This window comes from Delphinus delphis, chromosome 1 (genome assembly GCF_949987515.2).
Source record: "Delphinus delphis chromosome 1, mDelDel1.2, whole genome shotgun sequence".
Taxonomy (NCBI): domain Eukaryota; kingdom Metazoa; phylum Chordata; class Mammalia; order Artiodactyla; family Delphinidae; genus Delphinus; species Delphinus delphis.
The window spans coordinates 156,937,917-156,965,837 of record NC_082683.1 but is presented as its reverse complement, the minus strand read 5'-3'; the positions used below and the strand labels follow the sequence as shown (position 1 = coordinate 156,965,837).

The following is a 27,921-nucleotide window of genomic DNA, read 5'->3' as shown; positions in this document are numbered from 1 at the left end:
GATGTTGCTTTTCTTTATCTTCTTAGGAGGAAGCTAAGATTATTGGCTTGAGACCTTTCTCTTTTTCTAACATAAGCACTTAATGCTATGTTTCTATCTAAGGACAGTTAACCATGCTTTGCGAGTTTTGATATGTTGTGTTTTCATTTCAAAATATTTTTAGTTCCTCTTGTGATTCCTTCTTAACTCAGGGATTATTCAGGACAGTGTTGTTGACAATTTCCAAATATATAGATTTTTTAGACATCTTTGTTATTGATTCCTACTTATCCATGGTTGGAAAACATATTTCATATGATATTAATCCTTTAAAATTTATTGAGATTTGTTTTATGGTCGATAAAGTGGTTTATCTTGGTGTACGTTTCATACACACTTGAAAAAGATGTGTATTCTACTTACATTGCATAAAATATTCTACCAGTATCCATTTGGTCAAGATGATTGACAGTGTTATGTCTCCTACTGATTTTATGTCTACTTGTTCTATCAGTTATTGAAAAAGGATCATTGAAGTCTTTAGCTGTAATTGTGGATTTGCCTGTTTTTCTTTTTAGATCTGCTTCTTGAATTTTGAAGCTTCATTGTTAGCTGTATACACAGCAATTTAGGATTGCTATGTCTTCTTGGTGAATCTACCCCTTTTTCATTATGAATGTTCTTTTATATTCGTAGCATTAATCTTTGGTTTGAAATCTACTTTGTCTGACATTAATATAAGTTCTCCAGCTTTCTTTTGAATTTGTATATTTTTCCCATCTTGTTATTTTTAACCTGTATCATTATATTTAAGTGTATTTTCTCTTAGACATGATATAGTTGACTCTTGCTTTTTTTTTTGTTTTTTGGATTTTAATGTATGAGGATTTTATTTACAACGTTATTAACAACAACAACAAAGAAATTAAACATAGGTTACTGCAACTGATCCTGTGAGATTTAAGAAGTTCCATTTTAAATTGCCATCAAATTGTCCAAAGATATACAATGCTAAATCTGTGGTTTTCTTTATGAATGACAGTGCTCATATTTTAGGCAGTCCTTTTTTTTTTTTTTAATAAATTTATTTACTTTTGGCTGCCTTGGGTCTTCGTTGCTGCACGTGGACTTTCTCTAGTTGTGGTGAGCAGGGGCTACTCTTTGTTGCGGTGCACAGGCTTCTCATTGCAGTGGCTTCTCTTGTTGCGGAGCACAGGCTTTAGGCTCACAGGCTTCAGTAATTATGGCTTGCGGGCTCTAGAGTGCAGGCTCAGTAGTTGTGGCACATGGCCTTTGTTGCTCCGAGGCATGTGGGATCTTCCCAGCCAGGGCTCGAACCCATATCCCCTGCATTGGTAGGTGGATTCTTAACCACTGCGCCACCAGGGAAGCCCTAGACAGTCTTTTAAACATATAAATACAAAAGAAATGAAATCACTCATTAAAAACTTTGTTAAATGAAGGGTATTTTAAATTTACATTTATGTTGTCCTTGTAATAATACATGCCCGGAGAAAATCAGGAGCTTGAAGGGCAATTACAGTTCCTACCTGAGTGGACAGTTAGAACAATCGATCATTTCCAGTTTATCATGAACTACTCTGAACTTACTATGAGATGTAGCCAAAGTCAGAATATAGGAGTTAGGGAGAATATTCCTTTTTTGGAGGCAAGTAAGCCCACCAGAATCAGCATGGAAAATAAGCATCCTATTGAAGAATTCTAGGTGGAAAAATTAATGTAGTCAATTTCAACCATGCTGAGCTGGCTTAATTTTTTCATTGACTTGTATGATGTCATTCTTCTAAATCAAGTGTGTTTAAGTTCTTTTAGATCATCCACATCTTCCCCCAAAAAGGTTTTCATCAATAGGAACAGCATCGATGGCTCCATTTTTCTGTCCCTTCTCTTCATTGTCTTCTTCCAGATCACTTCTTTTGCCATTTTTAGCCCTACCTCTGTAAGCTTTGCTTAATTTGTTTTATCTCTTTCTGAAGTATGTGTGCTGAAATCTTTCAAGACTGGCTACAGTAATACCTGTTTCATCTACATCGCTCATTGAATCATCAGCCTCATCTCCACCTGTTCCCTGGGTGTAACAGGTATCGTCTGCTTCCTCCTCATTATCATCAGCTCAGGATGAAATTCAAACATCTCACAACTACTGAAAACTAGTGCCTACCCCGCTTTGAAGTCTGCTTTCCTTCTTTGCATTTCTTGATTAACTTTATCAATCTCTTCTTGTTTTTTCCTTGCATATAAGAAAAGGTTCTGGAGTTATTTTGGCAGCATTTGGACCTAGGGCAGAACACTTTTTCAATTAGATCTTCTAATGAAATTCTCTGTTCTTTCTCTACTTTCTTTTTATAAAAGATAAAAATATACAATACAATATAAATACAATACAATACAAATCCAGGAGGAAGTGCATCATGATACATGCAAATATCTCCCCCTCCATGGCATATCCAAAGCCAGCCATATTTGTTGTTTTCAGTAGCTTCAAAGAAATGTCTGCACACTAACAGTTTTGGAGTTTTTCTTTTCTGCCTCACTGTGCTTGTTACTCACTTCTTCCAGTTTTTCTCTCATCCCTATTAACTGTAGTATACTTTTCAAGTTCTTCACTGCTTGCATCACATTTTCTCACCACAGTCAAGTCATGAGAGAACTTATACTTATCTCCTTTAGTGCTCTGCCCATGCACGTACCACAGATTTAGGATCTGCACCTTTACTTAGTTTTTGAGCAGCAACTACAGGTTTGAATAGCTCATTTAGCTCTTGCAATTCTTACTTCTTGTCATCTTTCTTCAGTTTCTCTTTGGCTTCCCTTTATGCTACCTGATGTGGATTTTGTTGACCAAATTGAACTTGATGAGTGACAGCCTTGATAAACTTTTGTTGCTTTGCTCCTTTCTTGTTCTTTAGACCAAAAGCTTTGTCTCCAATAATCTTCTTTTTCTACTCCACTTTTTTGCTTCCCCCAGCCTGAGCAGGTTTCTTGGTTGGGGGGCAGGGGGCATTGTGGAGACAGTTGACACCAGCCAGACTTCAGCACAGTTGTATACCATCAGAGGATCTGGACCCATGGCAGGAAGAGGAAGATGAACACACAACCACCTTAGTCGCTAAACCATACCTTGATTTTTTCTTATTCATTAGATAATATATGACTTTTAATGGAATGTGCAGCCCATTTTTATTTAATTCAATTATCGACATAGTTGGCTTGAAATCTGCCATCCTGCAGTTTGTTTTTATTTGTTTCTTTATCTGCCTTCTTTTGGATTTATTGACTATTTTTATGATTCCATTTTATCTGAGCTATTGTGTCATTAGCTATACTCCTTTGTTTTCTTCTCTTGAGATTGTTTTAGAGTTTTCCGTATATATGCTTAACTTATCACACTGTACCTTCAGTTAATATTATAAACATATCACTTTCAATAGCATATTTCTGTTTCCCCTTCCATTCTTTATGCTATCATTTTCATGTATTTTACTTTCATATGTTATAAACATCACAATACATCATAAATTCTCTTTAGCTTTAGACAATTATGTTTTAATGTGCTGAAGAATGCTTTATATATACAACTAGTAGCACTCACCATTCCTTTATGTAGATCCATGCTTCCATCTGGTATCATTTTTTGTTTTCTTTTGTTTTTTTCTTCTTCATTGTTTTTCTTTAGCCTTTACTCTAAAGCTCATTTAGCTCCATGTCTAAGACATGATCCCCCTAATTTGGAAATATTTATGGAAAAAAGAATGCATTTGAAGGAAATATAGGCTTGGAATTGATGGGAATGTGACATTTCAGAGGGGAGACCAATGTAAGAAGAAATAAAGTCGTTATGATTGAAGTGCATGAAATAATTCTGAAGCTGGAAAGAACCAGCAGTTTATGGTAGATGCAAAAAATGGAGAAGTGAGCCTGTTAATTTGGTATTGTTTCTTGAAAATTTAGCTCATGTTTGATTGATCCACCTACTTACCAGAATTATAAATCCTGAAGTAGGGGAATGACATAAGATGATTGGACCTTTTCAAGTTTGTTGGTATAGACTTTTAGGCAGAAGAGTTTGGAAAAGAGAATCTCATTTAGAGACTGCTGCAATGATACAAGTGTTAAGCGGTAGAGTCCAATGAAACAGAATAAAGACAATGAAGAAGGAAAAGGAAATTCCGTAAATTCTATAGATATTTTAAAGAAGTAAGAATTAGTAATCTAGTCTGACAATCCTGGGGAAATGGGGGAGGATTATTGCTGGTTTTGGTAATAATTTAATTTTAAATGGAATTATCTCAGAGCTAGAAATACAGCACTAACATTTGGAAATGAGAGCAAGAATCAATAAGGAAATTCAATTAAAGTTGTGGGAATGGATTTCCTCTACAAAAAGGAGAGGAATGAGAAAATAAATGGGAAAGGGGAGGAGATTTAGGGAGAGAGACACAGGGGGAGGGAAGGTATGAGAACACTGAGAGCTATGACTGAGTATTAAAAAATATCTGTGGTCAGGAATGGGAGTTGGTTTGAGGACACATTTTTGTAAGGTGTGTCAAGGTCCTTTGTGAAGTATTATTTAAAAAGTTGCAGTGGCACTTTTCTGACTGAATCACGGCTCTCTATTTTCTGGTTGAAAAACTCAGCATGAGAAGTTTGGTGGTTGATGGCAGTCATGCCAATGTTAGTGATTGTTATTGTTTTCATAAGTAAAGCAAGGTTAGACAAGTATAACATGAACACTAACAGAGAAGAGAGAGAAGCTAAAAAGATGCTTCTAGGTAGCTTCATGTTGATATTCTTCCTATCCTACTCAAATGGTGGTTCAGTCTAAAACTTCAGGTCAAAGAAAGATGAGCCACAAATATCTACCAAATGTTCTGACAGTTTAACTTTAAAATTACTCTCTTCTGTTGATTGTGAGGCATTGCACTGAGGATATAAAAGAACACAGACAGCTGTCAAAACCAACGTTAGTTGTGATATGAAATGCAAATGGTTTAAGCTGTAAAAGCCCTCAAGTAGGTTAAAAACAAAATATAACTAGATGTTCTGTACAAGAATCTCACCTAAAACAATATTACACAGAAAAGTGGAAAAAATAAGAGGATGAATAGAAGTTTAACAGTCAAATGTCACAAAAAGTAAACAGAGACAATTATAATTTTGAGCTAAGTAGATTTCAACACATAAATATTAAACGGGAGAAGTCAATTTTGGCATAATGAACAATAGCATGATCTCCAACATAAAAAGTAAAATTTTTGCACCAAGTAGCATTTATGTGCACAAAACACTATTAGAAATGCCAGAAGCCCTGATAGAAATGCAGTTTCTTTCTTAATGTGGCAGATGTTCATCAACTTTTTGATCTTTTGAAAGAGCCAGCTTGTGATTTTGGTGATTTTCTCTATCAGTTTTCAATTTTCAAATTTATGGATTTATGCTCTCATCTTTATTTATTTTCTTCTCCTTATTTCAGATTTTATTTGCTCTTCTATTTCTGGTTTCCTAAACTGGAAGTGTAGATTATTGCTTTTAGATCTTTCTTTCCAAATGTATGATTCAATGCTATATGTTTTCCTATATATACTGTTTTTACTGCATCCCACAAATTTTGATAAGTTGTATTTTCTTTTTTTTTTTTTCTTTTGCTGTATGTTGTGGCCTCTCCTGTTGCGGGGCACAGGCTCCAGACACGCAGGCTCAGCGGCCATGGCTCACGGGCCTAGCTGCTCCGCGGCATGTGGGATCTTCCTGGACTGGGGCACGAACCCGTGTCCCCTGCATTGGGAGGCGGACTCTCAACCACTGCGCCACCAGGGAAACCCATATTTTCATTTTTATTTGGTTTAAAATATATTTAAATTTTTCTTAAGACATCTTATTTGACCTATATGCTATTTAGAACTATATTATTTAATCTCTAAGTATTTGGAATTTTTCCAGATATCTTTAACTTATTGATTGCCAATTTAATTCTATTGTGGTTTGAGAGCATACCTTTGTATGATTTCTGTTCTTTTAAATTTTTTAAGGTGTGTTTTATGGCCTAGAATATGGTTTGTCTTGGTGAATGTTCTGTGAGCTTAAGAAGAATGTGTATTGCTACTGTTGTTGGAGAAGGTAGTCTATAAATATCAATTAGATCCAGTTGGCTGATGGTGCTTTTCAGTCCTTACTAATTTTCTGCCTGCTGGATCTGTCAATTACTGATAAAGGGATGTTAAATTCTCCAACTGTAATAATGAATTAATCTATTTCTCCTTGAGGTTCTATCAGTTTTTGTCCATTGTATTTTGAAACTCTCTTGTTACATGCGTACACATTAAGCATTGTTACGTCTTTTTGGAGAATTAACCCCTTTATCATTATGTAATGTCTTTTTTTTTTTTTTTTTGTGGTACGCGGGCCTCTCACTGCTGTGGCCTCTCCCGTTGTGGAGCACAGGCTCCGGACGCGCAGGCCCAACGGCCATGGCCCACGGGCCCAGCCGCTCCGCGGCACGTGGGATCTTCGCGGACCGGGGCACGAACCCGTGTCCCCTGCATCGGCGGGCGGACCCCTAACCACTGTGCCACCAGGGAAGCCCTGTAATGTCTCTTTTAATCTGTGATAATTTTCATTACTCTGAAGTCGGCTGTGTCTGAAATTAATATAGCTACTCCAGCTTTCTTTTGATAAGTGTTACCATGGTTTCCCTTACTTATTTTTTAACCTGCAATTAATGCAATCTTAGATCACATTAGGTTTTTTTTAATCAAAGTACAGTTGATTTACAATATCCTGTTAGCTTCAGGTGTACAGCCTAGCAATTTATTTATACATATGTATATTTTTTTTGTCTTCAGATACTCTGCCCTTATAGGTTATTACAAAGTATTGAGTATAGTTCCCTGTGCTATACAGTAGATTCTTGTTGGTTATCTATTTTATATACAGTAGTGTTAATGCCAACCTCATAGTTTATCTCTCCCCCCACCCCCTTTTCCCTTTGGTAGCCATAAGTTTGTTTTCTATGTCTGTGAGTGTCTTTCTGTTTTGGAAATACCAGTTTTGGAGATAAGTTCATTTGTAACTTTTTTTTTTTTAGGTTCCACATATAAGCGATATCATATGATATTTATCTTTCACTGTCTGGCTTGCGTTACTTCACTTATTTATCTTTCACTGTCTGGCTTGCGTTACTTCACTTGCGTTACTTCACTTGTAGTATGATAATCTCTAGGTCCATCTATATTGCTGCAAATGGCATTATTTCATTCTTTTTTATGGCTGAGCAATATTCCATTGTATATGTATACACCACATCTTCTTTATCCATTCATCTGTCGATGGACGTTCAGGTTGCTTTCATGTCTTGTCTATTGTGAATAGTGATGCTATGAACTTCATGTATCTTTTTGAATTATGACTTTCTCTGGATATATGCCTGGGAGTGGGATTGCAGGATCATATGGTAGCTCTATTTTTAGTTTTTTAAGAAGCCTCCATACTGTTCTCCATAGTGGCTGTACCAATTTACATTCCTGCCAACAGTGAAGAAGGGTTCCTTTTTTTCCACACCCTCTCCAGCATTTATTATTTGTAGACTTTTTGATGCTGGCCATTTTGAGCAGTGTGAGGTGGTACCTCATTGTAGTTTTGATTTGCATTTCTCTAATGATTAGTGATGTTGAGCATCTTTTCATGTGCCTTTTGGCCATCTGTATGTCTTCTTTGGACAGCTACATGTAAAAGAATTAAATTAGAACATTCTCTAACACCATACACAAAAATAAACTCAAACTGGATTAAAGGCCTAAATGTAAGACCAGATACTATAAAAATCCTAGAGGAAAACATAGGCAGCACACTGTTTGAGCAATATGCTTTTGGATTAATCTCCTAGAGTAATGGAAAAAATAATAATAAACAAATGGGACCTAATTAAACTTAAAAGGTTTTGCACAGCAAAGGATACCATACACAAAATGAAAAGGCAACCTGCAAAATGGGAGAAAATATTTGCAAATGATATGACTGGCAAGGGATTAATCTCCAAAATGTACAAACGTCTCATGTAGTTCAATATCAAAAAACAAACAACCCCATCAAAAAATGGGCAGAAGATTTAAATAGGTATCCCCTCACTTTTAATCTCTTTGTGTCTTTATATTTAAAGTGGATTTCTTGTAGATAACATATGGTTGGGTCTTGTTTTTTTATTCTCTCTGATGGTCTTTGTCTTTTAGTTGTTTTTAGACATTGACATTTAAAGTGATATTGACATAGTTGAATTAATATCTGTTCATTGAATTAATAGTTGAATTTATTTTCTATTCATTATCCTGTTCTTTGTATCTTCTTTTCTTTTCCACTTTTCACTTTTTTTCTGACTTGCCTGGTTTTAAGGGAGCGTTTTCTAAGACTGCAATTTTCCTTCTCTCTTAACTTATCCTTTACACTTCTTTTAAATTTTTTTAGTGCTTGACCTTAGAGTTTGCAGTCTATATTTATAACTAATTCTAGGCCTTTTTCAAATAATACTATACCACTTCATGGATAGCATAAGTTCCTTATAATATTGCTGTCATTAATGTCATTTGTCCATAACCTGGAATTATTGTATATATTGTTGCATTACTATTTTGAACAAACTTTTTTTTTTGGCTGCGTTATGCAGCTGCAGGCTCTTAGTTCCCTGACCAGGGATCGAACGCGTGCTCCCTGCATTGGGAGCATGGAGTCTTAACCAATGGACCACCAGGGAAGTTCCATAACAAACTTTTTTTTTTTTTCTATTGGAGTATGGTTGCTTTACAATATTGTGTTAGTTTATACTTTACAGCAAAGTGAATCAGCTATGTGTAAATATATCCCCTCTTTTTTGGATTTCCTTCTCATTTAGGTCACCACAGAGCATTGAGTAGAGTTCCCTGTGCTATTCAGTAGGTTCTCATTAGTTATCTATTTTATACATAGTATCAATAGTGTATATATGTCAATCCCAATCTCCCAATTTGTCCAACCCTCCCTTTCCCCCTTGGTATCTATACGTTTTTTCTGTACGTCTGTGTCTCTATTTCTGCTTTGTAAATAAGATCATCTATACCAATTTTTTCAGATTCCACATATATGCATTAATATACAATATTTGTTTTTCTCTTTCTGACTTACTTCACTCTGTACGACAGTCTCTAGGTCCATTCATGTCTCTACAAATGACCCAATTTCGTTCCTTTTTATGGCCGAGTAATATTCCATTGTATATATGTACCACATCTTCTTTATCCATTCCTCTGTTAATGGACATTTAGGTTGCTTCCACGTCCTGGCTGTTATAAATAGTACTGCAGAGAACCTTGGGATGCATGTGTCTTTTTGAATTGTGGTTTTCTCAGGATATATACCCAATAGTGGGATCACTAGGTCATATGGTAATTCTATTTTTAGTTTTTTAAGAACCTCCATACTGTTCTTCATAATGGCTGTATCAATTTACATTCCCACCAACAATGCATGAGGGTTTCCTTATCTCCACACCCTCTCCAGCATTTATTGTTTGTAGATTTTTTGATAATGGCCATTCTGACTGATGTGAGGTGACACCTCATTTTAATTTTGATTTGCATTTCTCTAATAATTAATGTTGAGCATATTTTCATGTGTTTGTTGGCCATCCATATGTCTTCTTTGGAGAAATGTCTATTTAGGTCTTCCATCCATTTTTTGATTGGGTTGTTTGTTTTTTTGATATTGAGCTGTTTATATATTTTGGAGATTAATCCCTTGTTGGTTGCTTCACCAGCTATATGTAAAAGAATGAAATTAGAGCACTCCCTAATACCATACACAAAAATAAACTCAAAATGAACAAACTTTTGTCTAATTATTTTAATTACGAATATGGAAAAAAATATTTAATCTTCGTGTATTCCTTCTTTAATACACTTCCTTTCTTTATGTAAATCTAAGTTTCTGATCTATATCATTTGCCTTCTTTTTGATGAATTTCTTTTAACAGTTTTTGCAAGGTAGGTCTCCTGGTGACAAATTGCCTCAGTTTTTTGTCTGGGAAAGTCTTTATTTTTCCTTATTTTTGAAGGATAATTTTGCTCTATACAGAATTCTAGGTTGATGCTTTTGTCTTTCAACACTACATATTTCACTCCATTTTTTCATTGCTTGCAAGGTTACTGAAGAGAAACTCAATGTAATTCTTAACTTTCACCTTTATAGATAAAGTTTTTTGCTGTGTGTGTGCGCGTGTGCACGTGCACTCACCCACTTCTGCCTTCTCTCAAGATTTTATCTTTGTCTTTGATTTTCTTCAGTTTAAATGGCTATACCTATGGCTAAGTGTAGATTTGGGGGTACTTGTCTTGACTGATATTCTCTGAACTTCCAGGACCTGTAGTATGGTGCCTAGCACTAATTGTGGAATACTGTTATTGCTTCAAATATTTCTTTTGTTCCATTCTCTCTCTCTTCTTCTTATATTCCCATTACACGTACATTACATCTTTTATAATTGTCTCACAATTTTTGGATATTCTGTTCTTTTTTATTCTTTTTTCTCTTTGCATTTCAATTTTGAAAGTTTCTATTAACATTTCTTCAAGCTCACTGATTCTGTCCTTGGCTGTGTTCTGATTGGTGAGGCTATCAAAAGTGTTCTTAATTTCTGTGATGGTGTTTTTGATTGCTAGCATTTCCTTTGATGCTTTCTTAGAGATTCCATTTATCTACTTATATTATCCATCTGTTCTTGCATATAGTCAACTTTTTCTACTAAAGCCTTTAATATATTGATCATAGCTGCTTCAAATTCCTAGTCTCATAATTTCAACATCTCTCTCTGCCATATTTGAGGCTTTCTCTGTATCTTGAAAATATATTTTTAATCTTTTAATATGTCTTATAATTTTTTGTTGAAAGTCAGACATTAGGTACTGAGTAAAAGAAACCAAGGAAACTGAGCTAAATAGGTCTTTAGTGGAGGGTTTATGTGTATGTCACTAGTTTATTGGGTTTGAATGTACTTAATACTTTTGGTACCTTTCTTTTTTTTAGGAGGTAGTCTACATAGATGATCATGTCATCCATTTCCAACTTGTATGCCTTTTATTTCTTCTTTTTCTTACCTTATTGCATTGACTAGGATCTCCAGAACAATGTTGTATAGAGATGGTGAGAACAGACATTTAATTATTACTAATTTGGGGGAGATAGAATTTGCATTTCCCCTTCTGATTATGATATTAGCTGTAGGTTTTTTTATGCATGCCATCTCTCAGCTTGACAAAATTATCTGCTGTTTCTATTTCATGAACATTTTTATTATGAATAAATGCTGGATTTCATCGAATGCTTTTTTTCTGCATTCATTGAGATAACTATGTGATGTTTCTACCTTAGTTTATTAATACATTGACTCACATTGATTGATTTTCACTTGCATGCCTAGGATAAACCTCTAAACAATCATGGTATGTTATCTTTTTTATATATTGCTAGATTGTTTCAGTATTTTGTTAAGAATTTTGCATTTATAGTCATAGGAAATATTGGACTATATTTTTCTTTTCATGTACTATCTGGTTTTAGAATCAGGATAATGCTGGACACCAAAAATAAGTGGTGTTCCCTCTTCTATTTTATGGAAAAGTTTGCATAGAATTGCCCTTATTTCTTCTTTAAATGTTGACAGAATGTCCTGTGAAGCCATCTGAGCCTAGAGTAAAGAAATTCAATTTATTTAGTGGATATACGGTACCTCTTATTATCTGTTTCTTTTCAGTGAGGTTTTATAGTTTATCTGTGTTTCAAGGTATTTAAAAATTTTTGTCTAATTGTTGAATTCACTGGCATTAAGTTGATGCATTATTTTCTTTATTTTTTTCTATTCCTTTTACCTTGTTTTATAAGCTCTTCCTTTTAGCCAATTACGTTGAAAACTTACTAGATTTGAAACTTTTCTTTTATAATATGAGCTTGTAGTGCTGTATTTTTACTACCTCTAAGCACTGCCCTAGCTGCATCATGTAAGTTTTGTTATGTCATTTTATGATTTAATTTTTATTTCAAAATGCTTTCTAATTTTCCTTGTGATTCCTTCTGTGACCCTATGGTTTACTGAAGTGTGTTGTTTGATTTACAATATTTGGAGATTTTTTAGTTATCTTTCTGTTTACATCTCTAGTCTAATTTTGTTGTTGTTAAGGAACATATTTCGTATAATTTTAAATAATTTAAATCATTGAGATTTGTTTAATGAAGAAAATATGTTGATGAGTGTTTCATGTGCATTTGAAATAATGTGTATTCTTCTCTTGTTATATACAGTGTTCTATAAATGTCAATTAGATCAAGTGGGTTAATAGTTTTAAGTATTCTACATCCTTACTGATTGTTTGCCAGCTTGCTTTTATCAATTACTAAGAGAGGATAAGTAAAATCCTGAACAATAATTGTGGTGTTGACTAATTCTCTTTCAGTTCTATCACTTTTTCTTTACTTTAAACTTAAAGTTCTGTTCTTAGGTGCACCCAGATTTAATATTGTTATATCTTCATGAAGTGAATTTCATCACTTCATCTAGGTTAGCCAATTTTTGGCATAAAGATTAGAGTGGATATACATGCAATAGACAAATAGACAATAGAAAAACAATAAAGTCAATAAAACCAAAAATAGTTCATTGTTTGAAAAGATCAACAAAATTGACAAACTTTTAAGTAGATTGACTAAGAAAAAGAAAAAGCAGATATTAAAATCACAAGTGAAAAACATTACTACTGACTTTATAGAAATAAAAAGAATTATGAGAATAATATGAACACCTGTACACTAATAAAGTGGGTAACCTATATGTATTGGAAAAATTCCTAAAAACGTACAACCTGCCAAAACTACTCAAGTAGAAATAGAAATTTTGAATAGACCTAAAACTAATAAGAACTAATAAGGACAAAGTAAACAAAAAATCAATAAAGAAAAGCCCTAGACCAGATAGCTTCACTAGAGAATTCTTCAAACATTTAAAGGAGAAATAATGCCAATCCTTCTCAAACTATTCCAAGAAACTGAAGAGGAGTGAGTACTTCCTGACTCATTCTGTGAAGACAGCATTACCCTGATTCCAAAATCATGCAAAGACACTGCAAGAAAACTGTACACCAATATTCCCAGTTAATACACATGCAAAAATTCTCAACCAAACACTAACAAACCAATCAGCAGCATATTAAAAGGATTATACATCATGATGAAGTGAGTTGTATGCCAGGAATGCAAAGATTCATAATACTAAAATCAATCAATGTAATACCCTACTTCAACAGAATAAAGAAAAAAACCCATGTGATTTCAGCTGGTGCAGAAAAAGCATTTGACAAAATTCAGCACTCTTTCATGGTAAAAGAAACAAAACAAAACAAAAAACCCATACTCAGAAAACTAGAAATAGAAGGAAACTTCCTCATCATAATAAAGGCCATGTATGAACCCACAGGTCACACACTTTATGATGAAAGTCTGAAAGCTTTTCCCCAAAGATAAGGAAGAAGACAAAGATTCCTACTTTCAGCATTTCATTTCAACATAGTACTAGAAGTTGTCAGAATGTTTAGAAAGAACAGGAAATAAAATGCAATCAAATGGGAAAGGAAGTAGTAAAACTATCTCTGTTAACAGATGACATGATCTTATATGTAGAAAACACTAAGGAATACAGACACACACCAAAAAACCTCTTAAAGCTAATGAAAAATCCAGCAAAGTTGCAGATACAAAATCACACACAAAATACATTATATTTCTACACATTAGCTATATCTGAAAAGTAAATTAAGAAAACAATTCCATAGAAAATAGCATCAAAAAGAATAAAATATTTAGGAATAAATATAATTAGGTAGATGTAAAATTTATATGCTGCAAACTACAAAACATTGCTTAAATAAATTAGACATAAATAATTGGAAAGACATCCCATGTTTGTGGGTTGGAAACTTAATATTGTTGAGATGATAATTACTGGTCAATGTGGATGTTATTGATTCAGTGAAATCCTTATGAAATGGTCATATAAAATCATTTTAATATACTTCTGAATTCATTTTGCTGATACTTTATTGAGGATTTTTGCAGCAATGTTCATGGGGATATCGGTCTGTAGTTTAGAATGTGCATTTCTTTTAAAACAACAAATCAAACCTCAGTAGAACAAAGGAACTACAATATAGCTCTGATCATATTCTGTGATCACATTGCAATAAAACTTGGAGCAATCAGCAAGGAAATACTTCTCTAAAACCCAAACGTTTAAAATAAACTTTAATATAATTCATGGATTACAAAATAGGCACGTTGGAAATCAGAAAATGTTTAGAACTGAATTACAATGAAAATTTGTGAAATGCAGCCAAAGAGGTTCTTCTTTTTTCCTTTTTTTTTTTTTTTTGTTTGTTTTTTGTTTTTTGGCTACATCAGGTATTTGCTGCTGCACATGGGCTTTCTCTAGTTGCAGTGAGCGGGTCTACTCTTCACTGCAGTGCACAGGCTTCTCACTGCAGTGGATTCTCTTGTTCCGGAGCACGGGCTCTAGGCACACAGGCTTCAGCAGTTTTGGCATGCGGGCTTCAGTAGTTATGGCACGCGGGCTCAGTAGTTGTGGCTTGTGGACTCTAGAGTGCAGGCTCTCTAGTTGTGGTGCCTGGGCTTAGTTCCTCCACGGCATGTGAGATCTTCCCAGACCAGGGCTTGAACCCATCTCCCCTGCATTGGGAGGCGGATTCTTAACCATTGTGCCACCAGGGAGGTCAAAAGAGGTTCTTAAATACTTGTATTGTGTTGAGAGCGGACAACAGAAAAGAAAGGTCAAAAATTAATTAGTAAGTCTTCCAAATCAAATTAGGAGGGAAAAGAGCAGCAACAGAATAAACCCAGTGGAAGTGAGTAGATACAAATAATAAATACAAAAGTAAAAATGAATGAAATAGAAAACAAACATTTGAAAGGATCAAGAAAACAAAACTGCAGTTATGTAGAAGATTACAAAAGTAGACTAATCTCAAAGTTAATCAAGAAAAGCTAGACAGCACAAAAATATGTGAAATGGGGCACAACTACAATACAGTAGTTAAAATATGATGCAACTACAATGAAAGAATTACTTGACAATTTTTATAAAACTATAAATTATCAGCTGACTCAAGAAAAATGTGAAAACATCTATATCTAATCTTTAAATTAGTATACAATCTGTCATCTTTTCAACTTCAGTGTTTCCACCCAAATATAGAAATAACAAGTCAAGTCCACATGCCTTTTTTAGATAATCTTCATACAACAAAGAAAAGATAATTTCTATCATTAAAAATATTTTATACAATTTGTTCCTGAAGAAAAGGAGAAAAACATGTTATATGCATCTGAAATTTATGTTACAACCTTGATATCAAACCCTGACAAGGCTCATACAGCAGAAAAATTATTGCCCATTTATGAACATAGACTTAAATTATCCTAAGTAAAGTGTTAACCAGCTATTTCCAACATTGCATAAAGTATTTACATTCTCATATTCATGTTGAATTTTTTCTAGAAATATGATTAGATTAAAAATGTTTTAATCTCATTTAACTTATTTAGAAATTGTATAATCCACATGATCATCTCAATCTTTATACAAAATCTTTTCATGAAGATGAAGTTAGAAACTATTCATTATTTTAAAAAACACATTGAAAACACTTTTAGTAACCTTAGAAGTAAATAGATTAAAAAAAATTTTTAACATCTTTATTGGAGTATAATTGCTTTACAATGTTATGTTAGTCTCTGCTGTATAACAAAGTGAATCAGCTATATGTATACATATATCCCCATATCCCCATTCTCTTGCGACTCCCTCCGACACTCCCTGTACCACCATTCAAGGTACTCAGAAAGCACTGAGCTGATCTCCCTGTGCTATGCAGCTGCTTCCCACTAGCTATTTTACAATTGGTTTTACATATATATATATATATATATATATATATATATATATATATATATATATATATATATAAATGCCACTCTCTCACTTTGCCCCAGCTTACCCTTCCCCCTCTCCATGTCCTCAAGTCCATTCTCCATGGTTGCGTCTTTATTCCTGTCCTGCCCCTAGGTTCATCAGGACCATTTTGTTTTTTAGATTCCATATATATGTGTTAGCATATGGTATTTGTTTTTCTCTTTCTTACTTACTTCACTCTGTATGACAGACACTAGGTGCATCCACCTCACTACAAATAACTCAGTTTCGTTTCTTTTTCTGGCCCAGTAATATTCCATTGTATATGTGTGCCACATCATCTTTATCCATTCATCTGTTGATGGACACTTAGGTTGCTTCTATATCCTGGCTATTGTGAATAGTGCTGCAATGAACATTGTGGTACATGACTCTTTTTGAATTATGGTTTTCTCAAGGTATATGCCCCGTAGTGGGATTGCTGGGTCATATGGCAGATCTATTTTTAGTTTTTTAAGGAAGCTCCATACTGTTCTCCATAGTGGCTGTACCAATACACATTCCCACCAACAGTGCAAGAGGGTTCCCTTTTCTCCACACCCTCCCCAGCATTTATTGTTTGTTGATTTTTTGATGATGGCCGTTCTGACTGGTGTGAGGTGATGCCTCATTGTAGTTTTGATTTCCATTTCTCTAATGATTAGTGATGTTGAGCATTCTTTCATGTGTTTGTTGGCAATCTGTATATCTTCTGCAGAGAAATGTCTGTTTAGGTCTTCTGCCGATTTTTGGATTGGGTTGTTTGTTTTTTTGATATTGAGCCCCATGAGCTGTTGTATATTTTGGAGATTAATCCTTTGTCAGTTGTTTTGTTTGCAAATATTTTCTCCCATTCTCAGGGTTGGCTTTTCATCTTGTTTATGGTTTCCTTTGCTGTGCAAAACCTTTTAAGTTTCATTAGGTCCCATTTGTTTATTTTTGTTTTTATTTCTGTTTCTCTGGGAGGTGGGTCAAAAAGAATCTTACTGTGATTTATGTCATAGAGTGTTCTCACTATGCTTTCCTTTAAGAGTTTTTATAGTGTCTGGCCTTATATTTAGGTCTTTAATCCATTTTGAGTTTATTTTGTATATGGCGTTAGGGAGTGTTCTAATTTCATTCTTGTACATGTAGCTGTCCAGTTTTCCCAGTACCATTTATTGAAGAGGCTGTCTTTTCTCAATTGTTTATTCTTGCCTTCTTTGTCAAAGATAAGGTGACCATATGTGTGTCGGTTTATCTCTGACCTTTGTATCGTGTTCCATTGATCTATATTTCTATTTTTGTGCCAGTACCATACTGTCTTGATTACTATAGCTTTGTAGTATAGTCTGAAGTCAGGGAGCCTAATTCTCCCAGCTCCGTTTTTCTTTCTCAAGTTTGCTTTGGCAATTCGGGGTCTTTTGTGTTTCCATACAAATTGTGAAATATTTTGTTCTAGTTCTGTTAAAAATGCCAGTGGTAGTTTGACAGGGATTGCCTTGAATCTCTAGATTGCTTTGGGTAATAGAGTCATTTTCACAATGTTGATTCTTCCAATCCAAAAACATGGTATATCTCTCCATCTGTTTGTATCATTATTAATTTTTTGATCAGTGTCTTATAATTTTCTGCATACCAGTCTTTTGTGTCCTTAGGTAGGTTTATTCCTAGGTATTTTATTCTTTTTGTTGCAGTGGTAAATGGGAGTGTTTCCTTAATTTCTCTTTCAGATTTTTCATCATTAGTGTATAGGAATGCAAGAGATTTCTGTGCATTAATGCTATATCCTGTTACTTTACTAAATTCATTGATTAGCTCTAGTAGTTTTCTGGTAGCATCTTCAGGATTCTCTAAGTATAGTATCATGTCATCTGCAAACAGGGACAGTTTTACTTCTTTTCTGATTTGGATTCCTTTTGTTTCTTTTTCTTCTCTGATTGCTATGGCTAAAACTTCTAAAACTATGTTGAATAACAGTGGTGAGAAGGAAACCTTGTCTTCTTCCTGATCTTAGAGGAAGTAGTTTCAGTTTTTCACCATTGAGAACAATGTTGGCTGTGGGTTTGTCATATAGGGCCTGTATTATGTTGAGGTAGGGTCCCTCTCTGCCTACCTTCTGGAGAGTTTTTATCGTAAATGGGTGCTGAATTTTATCGAAAGATTTTTCTGCATTTATTGAGATTATCATATGGTTTTTGTCCTTCAGTTTGTTAATATGGTATATCACATTGATTGATTTGCGTAGAGTGAAGAATCTTTGTATTCCTGGGATAAACACCACTTGATCATGGTGTATGATGTTTTTAATGTGCTGTTGGATTCTGTTTGCCAGTATTTTGTTGAGGATTTTTGCATCTGTGTTCATCAGTGATATGGGCCTGTAGTTTTCTTTTTTTCTGGCATCTTTGTCTGGTTTTGGTATCAGGGTGATGGTGGCCTTGTAGAATGAGTTTGGGAGTGTTCCTCTCTGTGCTATATTTTGGAAGCATTTGAGAAGGATAGGTGTTAGCTCTTCTCTAAATGTTTCATAGAATTCGCCTGTGAAGCCATCTGGTCCTGCGCTTTTGTTTGTTGGAAGATTTTTAATCACAGTTTCTATTTCAGTGCTTGTGATTGGTCTGTTTATACTTTCTATTTCTCCTTGGTTCAGTCTCAGAAGGTTGTGCTTTTCTAAGAATTTGTCCATTTCTTCCAGGTTGTCCATTTTATTGGCATAGAGTTGCTTGTAGTAATCTCTCATGATCCTTTGTATTTCTTCAGTGTCAGTTGCTACTTCTTTTTCATTTTTAATTCTGTTGATTTGAGTCTTCTTTTTTTTTTCGTCATGAGTCTCGCTTATGGTTTATCAATTTTGTTTATCTTCTCAAAGAACCAGCTTTTAATTTTGTTGATCTTTGCTCTTGTTTCCTTCATTTCTTTTTAATTTATTTCTGATCTGATCTTTAAGATTTCTTTCATTTTGCTAACTTTGGGGTTTTTTTCTTCTTCTTTCTCTAATTGCTTTAGGTGCAAGGTTAGGTTGTTTACCTGAGATGTTTCTTGTTTCTTGAGGTAGGATTGTATTGCTATATACTTTCCTCTTAGAACTGCTTTTGCTTCAACCAGAGGTTTTGGGTCATTGTGTTTTCATTGTCATTTGTTTCTAGGTATTTTTTGATTTCCTCTTTGATTTCTTCAGTGATCTCTTGGATATTTAGTAGTGTATTGTTTAGCCTCCATGTGTTTGTAATTTTTACAGTTTATTTTTCTGTAATTTATACCTAGTCTCATAGCATTGTGGTCGGGAAACATACTTGATATGCTTTCAATTTTCTTAAATTTACCAAGGCTTAATTTGTGACCCAAGATATGATCTATCCTGGAGAATTACATGAGCACTTGAGAAGAAAGTGTATTCTGTTTTTTCTGAATGGGATGTCCTATAGATATCAGTTAAGTCCATCTTGTTTAATGTGTCATTTAAACCTTGTGTTTTCTTATTTATTTTCATTTTGGATGATCTGTCCATTGGTGAAAGTGGGGTGTTTAAGTCCCCTGCTATAATGTGTTACTGTTTATTTCCCCTTTTATGGCTGTTAGCATTTGCCTTATGTATTGAGGTGCTCCTATGTTGGGTGCATAAATATTTACAATTGTTATATCTTCTTCTTGTATTGATCCCTTGATCATTATGTAGTGTCCTTCTTTGTCTCTTTTAATAGTCTTTATTTTAAGTCTATGTTTTCTGATATGAGAATTGCTACACCAGCTTTCTTTTGATTTCCGTTTGCATGGAGTATCTTTTTCCATTCCCTCACTTTCAGTCTGTATGTGTCCCTCGGTCTGAAGTGGGTCTCTTGTAGACAGCATATATATGGGTCTTGTTTCTGTATCCATTTAGCCAGTCTGTGTCTTTTGGTTGGAGCATTTAACCCATTTACATTTAACGTATTTATTGATATATATGTTCCTATTACGATTTTCATAATTGTTTAGGGTTTGTTATTGTAGGCCTTTTCCCTCTCTTGTGTTTCCTGCCTAGCGAAGTTCCTTTAGCGTTTTTTGTAAAGCTGTTTGGTGGTGTTGAATTCTCTTAACTTTTGCTTGTTTGTAAAGGTTTTAATTTCTCCATTGAATCTGAATGAGATCCTTGATGGGTAGAATAATCTTGGTTGTAGGTTTTTCCCTTTCATCACTTTAAATATGTCGTGCCAGTCCCTTCTGGCTTGCAGAGTTTCTGCTGAAACATCAGCTCTTAACCTTATGGGGATTCCTTTGTATATTACTTGTTGCTTTTCTCTTACTGCTTTTAATATTTTTCCTTGTATTTAATTTCTGATAGTTTGATTAATATGTGTCTTGTCTTGTTTCTCCCTGTTGGTATCCTGTATGGGACTCTTGGCTTCCTGGACTCGTTTGACTAATACCTTTACCATTTTAGGGAAGTTTTCAACACAATCTCTTCAAATATTTTCTCAGACCCTTTTTTTTTTCTCTTCTTCTCCTGGGACCCCTATAATTCGATGTTGTTGTGTTTGATGTTGTCCCAGAGGTCTCTGAGACTGTCCTCAATTCTTTTCATTCTTTTTTCTTTATTCTCCTCTGCAGTAGTTATTTCCACTATTTTATGTTCCTGGTCACTTATCCATTCTTCTGCCTCAGTTTTTCTGCTCTTGATTCCTGCCAGAGAACTTTTAATTTCATTTATTGTGTTGTTCATCATTTTTCCTTTGCTCTTTAGTTTTTCCAGGTCATTGTTAAATGTTTCTTTTATTTTCTACATTGTAGTTTTGAGATTTTTTATCATCTTTACTATCATTACTCTGAATTCTTTTTCAGGTAGACTGCCTATTTCCTCTTCATTTGTTTGTTCTGGTGGGTTTTCATTTTGCTCCTTGATCTGCTGCACATTTCTCTGTCTTCTCATTTTGTTTAACTTACTGTGTTTGGGGTTTCCTTTTTGCAGGCTTCAGGTTCCTATTTCCCATTGTTTTTGCTGTTTGCTCCCTGTGGGTGAGGTTGGTTCAGTGCATTGTGTAGGCTTCCTGCTGGAGGGAACTGGTGCCTGCGTTTTGGTGGGTGGGGCTGGATCTTGTCTTTCTAGTGGGCACAACGTCCAGTGGTGTGTTTTGGGGTGTCTTTGAACTTAGTATGATTTTAAGCAGCCTCTCTGCTAATGAGTGTGGTTGTGTTCCTGTCTTGCTAGTTGTTTGACATGGGGCATCCAACACTGGAGCTTTCTGGCCGTTGGGTGGAGCTGTGTCTTAGCATTGAGATTGAGATCTCTGGGAGATCTCTTGCCAATTGTTATTACATTTGACCAGGAGGTCTCTGTTGGTCCAGTGTCCTGAACTCAGCTCTCCCACCTCATAGGCTCAGGTCTGACACCAGGCTGGAACATCAAGACCCTGTCAGCCACACAACTCAGAAGAAAAGGGAGAAAAAAAAGAACAAAAATAAATAAAATTATTAAAATAATAATAAAATTTTTAAAAAGTAGAGAACAACCAAACCAATAAACAAATCTACCAATGATACCAAGTGCTAAAAACTAAACTATATAAACATAAAAATCTGAAACAAATCAGTCGCAGACAGCAAACCCAGAGTTTACAGTTGCTTCCAAAGTCCACCGCCTCAATTTTGGGATGATTCATTGTCTTTTCAGGTATTCCACAGCTGCAGGGTACATCAAGTTGACTGTGGGAGTTTAATGTGCTGCTCCTAAGGCTGCACAGAGAAATTTAATTTCCCTTTCTCTTCTTTGTTCGCCCAGCTCCTGGACTTAAGCTTTCGTTTTGGCCCCATCTCTTCATGTAGGTCGCCTTCAGGCATCTGCTCCAACCCAGAGTGGATGGGGTTAAAGCAGTGGTCATTAGGGGGCTCTTGCTCATTTAGGCCTTTGGGGAAGTCTGAGGTCTTCTGCCAGCATTCAGTAGGTGTTCTGTAGGAGTTTTTCCACATTTAGATGTATTTTGGGGGTGGAGAGTGATCTCCACGTCTTACTCCTCCACCATCTTGAAGGTTCCCTAGGTTTTTATTGTAAAATAATTGACTGTAGTTGTTTGGGTTTATATATGGGCTTTCTATTCCATTCCATTGATCTGTGTGTCTGTTTTTGTGCCAGTACTATGTTGTTTTGATTACTGTAGCTTTCTAGTATAGTCTGAAGTCTGGGAGTGTGATACCTCCATCTTTGTTAAAGAACAAGATTGCTTTGTCAATTCAGGGTCTTTTGTGTTTCCATATGAATTTTAGGATTATTTGTTCTAGTTCTGTGAAAAATGTCATGGGTGTTTCGATAGAGATTGCATTAAATCTGTAGATCACTTTTGGTCTTATGACTGTTTTAACAATATTAATTCTTCCAGTCTAAGAGCATGGAATATCTTTCCATTTATTTTTATCATCATTAATTTCCTTAATGTTTTATAGCTTTCAGAGTATAGGTCTTTCACCTTCTTGGTTAAGTTGATTTGTTGGTATTTTATTCTTTTTGATGTGATTTTAAATGAGTTTTTTTACTTTCTTTTTCTGATAGTTCATTATTAAAACTGTGGAAAAGTAACAGGTTTCTGTATATTAATCTTGTATCCTGCAACTTTGGTGAATTCATTTATTAGTTCTGCTAGTTTTTGTGTGGAGACCTCAAGAATTTCTATATAAAGTGTTATGACTAATGCAAAAGAAATAAAAGCAAAAATAAACACATGAGGACCTAATTAAAGTTAAAAGCTTTTGCACAAGCAAAGGAACCCGTCAACAAAACAAAAAGACATCCTATGGAATGGGAAAAAAAATTTGCAAATGATATGACTAACAAAGGTTAATATCCAAAATATATAAACAGCTCATACAATTCAATATCAAAAAAACAAGCACACAATCAAAAAATGGGTAGAAGATCTGAATAGACATTTCTCCAAAGGAAACATACAGATGGCTAACAGGCACATGAAAAGATGTTCAACATCAGTAATCAGAGAAATGCAAATCAAAACCACAATGAGAGATCACCTCATGCCTGTCAGAATGGCTATCATCCAAAAGTATACAAAGAACAAATGTTGATGAGGATGTGGAGAAAAGGGAAGCCTTGTACACTGTTGGTGGGAATGTAAATTGGTGCAGCCACTTTGGAAAATAGTAGAGTTTCCTCAGAAACCTAAAAATTGAACTACCATATGATCCAGCAATTCAACTTCTGGGTATATATACAGAAAAAAATGAAAACACTAATTTGTAAAAGATACATGCACCCCTATGTTCATATCAGCACTACTTACAATATCCAGGATGTGGAAGCAACCCATGTGTTCATCAACAGATAAATAAAGAAGGTGTGGTGTGTGTGTGTGTGTATGTGTAAATATATATATAAATATTACTCAGCCACAAAAAGAATGAAATTCTGCCATTAGGAGAAAAATAGATGGGCCGAGAGAATATTATACTTAATGAAATGTCAGACAAACAAAGACAAATACTGTATGATATCACTTACATGTGGAATCTAAAAAATAATACAAATGAATGTATATGCAAAGTAGAAATAGAGTCAAAGATGTAGAAAACAAACTAGTGGTTACCAGTGGGAAGATGGAAAAGGAGAGGGGCAAGTTAGGGGTATAGGATTAAGGGATAGAAACTACTATGTATAAAATAGATAAACAATGATGGAATGTTGTATAGCACAGGGAATTAGAACCATTATCTTATAATAACTTTTAATGGAGTACAATCTATAAAAATACTGAATCACTTTGCTGTACACCTAAAATTAATATAATATGGTAAATAAACTATATTTCAATAAATAAAAAAATAAATAAGTAGGTTTTTATTAAAAAATGTTCTACAAGCTTTATAGGTACTTGTTGGGTATTACACATATTTTCTTTAAACGTGAGAACAAGTTAAGGATGTCTATCAATATCACATTCTAGGCAGTTTTTAATCATAGATTATAGCCAACACAATAAGATAAGAAAAGGAAATAAGGGGTATATGATTTTTAAAGGAAAGAAAAGATCTTTAACAGGGGAGTATATAATAATTAAATTTAGTCCTTTTCTTACAGTGGAATATTATACTGAATAAAAAATTAATAACTTGGACTTGTGTCAATATTGATGAATCTCAAGTATTTAAATATAAAAAGGCATGTTACAAAGGATATTTAGGAAATGTGATACCATTATTACAAAAACTGAGAATGAACTAAGAGATGACTATATTTATGACTTTCTATATGTGGGAGAAAAGTATAAAAACTTGCATGTCAATGATACAAAGTAATTCTACAACAGTATTTGCTTGAATATGTGATTGTCATTGTTGTAGGTTAAAATGTTTGAATCTTAGGGAAAGGTATTTTACTGCATCTCTGTGTTTTATATTCCAAAAAACAAAAGTTTGAAAGTGTATGTGACAAAATGTTAACACCCCTTAGGTGTGGTTTTCATTTTCTATTCTTTCCTTTATGCTTGAAATATATTTCGTTTTTTTTTTTAATTTTAAAATTCAAATGGAAGGTGAAATAAATGGAAATACCAAGCATGGGCTACTCAAGAAATTTGAAAAATAAAGAGGAAGCAGTATCTAAATGGAACTTCACCTATAGAATGGATTATATTTGTTTTTGTTTTCCCCATGCAGTGAGCCCTCTGTATCCATGGGTTCTGCATCTGTGAATCAAACCAATTGTGCGTGTGTGTGCATGTGTGTGTGTATATATATGTATGTGTGTGTATGTATATATATATATATATATATATATATATACACACACACACACACACACATACATATATAATTCTTAATTCCAGAAAGTTCCAAAAAGCAAAACTTGAATTTGCTGCAGGTAGGCGGCTACTTCTGTAGCATTTACATTGTACTTACAACTAATTATATAGCATTTACATTATATTAGTTATTATAAGTAATCTAGAAATGACTTAAAGTTTGCTGGAGGATGTGCAGAGGTTATATGCAACTTCTATACCATTGTATATAAGGGACTTGAGCATCCACAGATTTTCGTATCCGAAGGGGGTCCTGGAACTAATCCCCTGTGGATAATGAGGGACGACTGTATACTTAGGGGAAAAATCCAATAAGGACTCTGAAAGTGGGGTTATCTAGAAAAATAAGATTTAAGATGAGAATATACAGATAGTAAGATGTACAATATATAGATAGTAAGCTGTAAGATTAATAAATATAGAAAAAGGTACGATCTAAGAACAAAGCAAGGTCTATGAAGCACAGCTGAAGGGATTAACCTGGAAAGAAATAGAAATGCCCACTGAAGCAAACATGTTTTGGTTAGAAAGTTGGTTAGGAAGTTGGGATAATTCCTACCTAAAGGTCGTACTTTCCCTGCCTTCTTAGAGTGAGAAGAAAGTGTATGGTCAGTGTCAAAAGCTTGGGGAGAGCAACTGTCTTATATAGGGAGAGGAGAGGGAACCAGAGAGAAACCTAACAGGGACATGTAAAGAGGTTCCGGATAGTGCTTGAGGGTCTAGCTGAGATTGAAAACTTTAGAGCCCAATTTTATGCTAACTGTTAAAGCTTTATTCTTTGTAAAGATATATATATATATTTATAAAACAGTGAAGACCAAGAGGTATTCAGGCATGATTGATTTGAAATCTTTGGCTTATTTTGAGATTGAACTTACACTTACTACGTATGTATTTATTTTCCAAATATTTCCTTCAGAGGAGAAGAGAAAACTTAATTTTAGAGAGTAATTTAGGTATTTAATAATTTATTTTGGTCACTTGGTTGATAACTCATTTCAATGAAATGGCAGCTGTGTAAATGAGTAATGTTTACTATTTAAGTGCAAGGAACAGAGTGAGACCTAAATGAAATAATGTGTCTTCTGAAAGAGCCAAAGTGAATCTTCCAACACTTACTATATTAAGTGTTCCAGTTCATTTATTAAACTTCTGTGTTCCTATTTGAAGATTAATCTTCATCTGTCCCAGATTCTAAGTTAGAACTTTTAGTATTTATTTTTCTACATGTTTACCATTTCAAATGCTCTTCATTTTTTTTAATTAAATTTTTTTTCGAGATATACTTCACCTTTTAAAGTATACACTTCAGTGGGTTTTAGTATATTCACAGCTGTGTGGCCATCACCACTGACTGATTCTAGAACACTTTCATCCCTTCATTCCTTCTTGACGATCCAGGTTTCTTTCTGGTATCATTCCCCTTTAGCCTAAACAGTTTCCGTTATCATTTCTTGTAGTGCAGGTTGGCTGTCAAGAAATTTGTTTTCTTTTATCTGATGATGTCTTTATTTTGTCTTCATTTTTTGAGGGATATTTTCACTGAATATAAAATTGTAAGTGCATAGTTTAGAGAGTGCTTATTCAATTATTTGTTACCTTGTAAATTATGTGTTATATTTCACTGGCTGCTTTCAATACATATCTGTTTGTGTGATGGCCTTAGAATAAGTCAGTTTGACTAGGCTAGGCTACATTTTCTAGAATTCCCATGCTTTATGAGATTCTTGTGGGAGATTCCTGGGACAGAAGTGAAGCAGCAGCCATTTTGTGGCTCCTCGTGTTGTTGCATCTATTAGCTCATCTCCTTGCCCTGAGGCACTTGTCAGACCTGCATTTACCCATCTTCCCATGAATCCTATTTTAGATTTTCCCACTACAGTGCTGGGGTGTATGTTTAGCTCCATGGCAAATGTCCCCATTAAGGTCAGAGACAGTAAGAAATAACATGGGTTTCAGACTATCTTATGAGCTTCAGCTCATGGTTCTGGACTCCACTTTGTTCTTTTCCCCACTTTACATGCATCTTCTCTTCCAGCCTTCCTGCCCTATGGACACCGGACTCCAGCATTGAACATGAAGACAGCAGCCTTACAGAGAGAGACTGCATAACCAGCTCCCACAATTGAGGAAGTTTAGATCCCTATAATCCCTTCTCTCACACACACACATACACACACACACACACACACACACACACACACACACACACACACACACATACACACACAGTGGCTCTGCTTCTCTGCTTGACTTTGATAGATAGACTTTGGTTTTCAGCCTTTTGACTGTAATTTGAATAGGTGAGGTTTTCTTTATATTTACTCTATTTGGAGTTTTCTGAACTTTTTGAATTTCTAATCTTTCACTAACTTTGGAGAATTTGGGGCCATTATTTCTTAAAATATATTTTCTGTCTTATTGTCTGTTTCTTCTCTTTTTTTAATTCCCATTACACATATATTAGGCCATTTGATATTGCCTCACAGGTCTTTGAAGTTCTGTTCACTTTTTCTAATTTTTTATCCTATGCTCTTCATAACGGATAATTTCTATTGATAAATAGACTGAGTCAGATGTAATATTTAATCTGTTGTAAGCCCATATAGTGAGTTTCTCATTTTTCCATTTTAGATTTTCTATTTGGTTCTTTTTAAAATAGTCTCCATTTCTCTGCTTAGATTTCCTATCTCTTTATTCATTATGAACACATTTTACTTCACATCATTCTGTATGGTTATAAAAGCTGCTTTAAAATCCTTGTGTGCTAATTCCAACATTCACGTCACTCAATACCAGTCTCCATTGATTGTCATTTTCTGTGGGCCATCTTTTCCTGTTTCTTTTTACATTGAGTCATTTTAGAAATTATCCTAGACATTGTGACCGATATGTAGTAGTGCCTCTGAACGTTGATTCTTTGTTTGGTTGTTTGTTTTAGTACGCAACTTATCATGGCTGATCTCAAATTGCAAACCGTCTTCTTTCCAGTAGGTGGCAGTTAAAATGTCAAGCCAGTTTATTTAGACTTCACTAGGGGGCTTAGAGTCTGTTCTGTGGTTTCAGGAGTCAACCAGAGCTTTGGGTAGACTTTATGTTCAGAACATGGGGTTCCCTCTTTTT

At 34.5% G+C, this 27,921-nt stretch overlaps 1 protein-coding gene and 1 pseudogene across 9 annotated transcripts in view; one reads left to right on the top strand and one right to left on the bottom strand.

The window, feature by feature from the left end:
- Positions 1-27,921, top strand: part of AKT3 (AKT serine/threonine kinase 3) — a 397,034-nt gene that overhangs the window by 321,116 nt on the left and 47,997 nt on the right. The window lies entirely within an intron of this gene.
- On the bottom strand, positions 1,776-3,203 carry LOC132425707 (zinc finger CCCH domain-containing protein 15 pseudogene; annotated as a pseudogene).